This window comes from Macaca mulatta, chromosome 18, assembly GCF_049350105.2.
Source record: "Macaca mulatta isolate MMU2019108-1 chromosome 18, T2T-MMU8v2.0, whole genome shotgun sequence".
Classification (NCBI taxonomy): domain Eukaryota; kingdom Metazoa; phylum Chordata; class Mammalia; order Primates; family Cercopithecidae; genus Macaca; species Macaca mulatta.
This window is the reverse complement of record NC_133423.1, coordinates 77,562,024-77,563,790: the sequence shown is the minus strand read 5'-3', so window position 1 is coordinate 77,563,790 and position 1,767 is coordinate 77,562,024.

The window sequence follows — 1,767 nt, the reverse complement described above, 5'->3', positions numbered from 1 at the left end:
TTCATGTGTCTATTTCCTATATCTCTCTAACACATGCCTCTTGACTATGAAAATCAAGTTAGAAAATTCTCTGTTTAGAGTTTCATGAGAATTTATTGGGTTTATGCCTTTACATGGGAGCTTTCACCCGCAGACTCACAGAAGAGCTTGTCCTGGGGCAGAGGACTCTTCATCATTTTCTAGGGATGATTCTGAGCAGTCTCTCCTCTGGAGCCAAAAGGTGCTTAGTTACTGCCTTCTTAGACATTGAGAGGTATTGGAATTTAATCAGCGACTGATGGTTCGAAACTACTTACTGCGATGATGCCCCCTGAAAACCACAATTACTATCTCTATGGAGTCATTTTTTCTCTCCATTGTGTATGTTATCAACTGGGTAAGTGCAAGGACTCACGCCTGTAATCCCAGCACTTTGGGAGCCTGAGGTGGGTGGATCACTTGAGCCCAGGAGCTGAAGACCAGTCTGGTCAATATGGTGAAAAAATACAAAATCTCTACAAGAAATATAAAAATTAGCTGGGCATGGTGGCATGTGCCTGTGGTCTCAGCTACCCCGGAGGCTGAGATGGAAGGATTGCTTGAGTCCAGGAGGTTGAGGCTTCAGTGAACCATGACTGCACCCCTGTACTCCTGCCTGGGCAACAGAGTGAGATCCTGTCTCAAAAAAATTACAATTAAAATTAATAAAAATATATATTACCTACATAGCAATAGAGGTAGCACTGAAAGTTGTGTTTTTTGTTTTTTTTTTTATTTGGAGAAGGGACATATCTTCACACAGAGAAACCTAAAATTAGAATACATACATTTTCCCCCATTTTCTTCTTTATTTTTTTAAAAAATAGAAGCAGGATCTCACTATGTTGCCCAGGCTGGAACTCCTGAGTTGAAGCTACCCTCCCACCCTGCCGTCCCAAAATGTTGGGATTACAGGTGTGAGTCACCGTGCCAGCTCTGGAATACATTCAGTAATTTAGTATATTTCTGGAATTCAGTCTTTTTTATTGTATGGAAGCAAAAATATCTTATGTTCCTAATTTTAACAAAGATGAGTATAGTGACCAAATTCTAGTAAGAATCTGAATATCTCTCCTCTAATTAGTTGTGTCATTAAAATTTTGCTTGGAATCAAAAGAAATTTTCTTTTTAGTCCTTACATGGCTCATAAGAAAATTCCCTGGGATTCAACAAGAGTATGGAGATTAGTTCTGATTATACACTGAAGATCCTATACAAGATTTAATCACAAAACTAATTAGAAAGATAATTAACGAATCATTATCAACCCCACATGAAAGACAACTGAAAATAACTCTTGCTTTCTATTATGACTAAAGTCTAGAGTTTCCTAGTCATTGGTTAGTTTTTCTAATCTGATTGCAGAAACCAAAAATAAATGCAAAAATTGAATGTTAGTACAGTAGTAAAAGAGGATATTGTTTTAGGACAAATACAACTGGGAGTCAACAGTCTGGTGATTTGTGATCATTCACATTCAATATGAAATATTCATGTTAAAATTCTGCAGGTTTCATTTAGATGTAGGCCGAATAACTCCACTTCATTCAATTATTCTTCTCATATGACAGAGAAAAGAATCTAAATTTATTACAAAGTTACGAGCCCAAAGCCCTACCCAATGAATTAAGAGCTAAGGTATGCCAGTCATGGCACTGAGCTTGTCTCGGTCCCATTAAGTGGTTGTCTCTGGATGGGCATATGCGGAGGATGCTGACGGATCCTCCGGGTTCACAAAGTGGGCTCTGA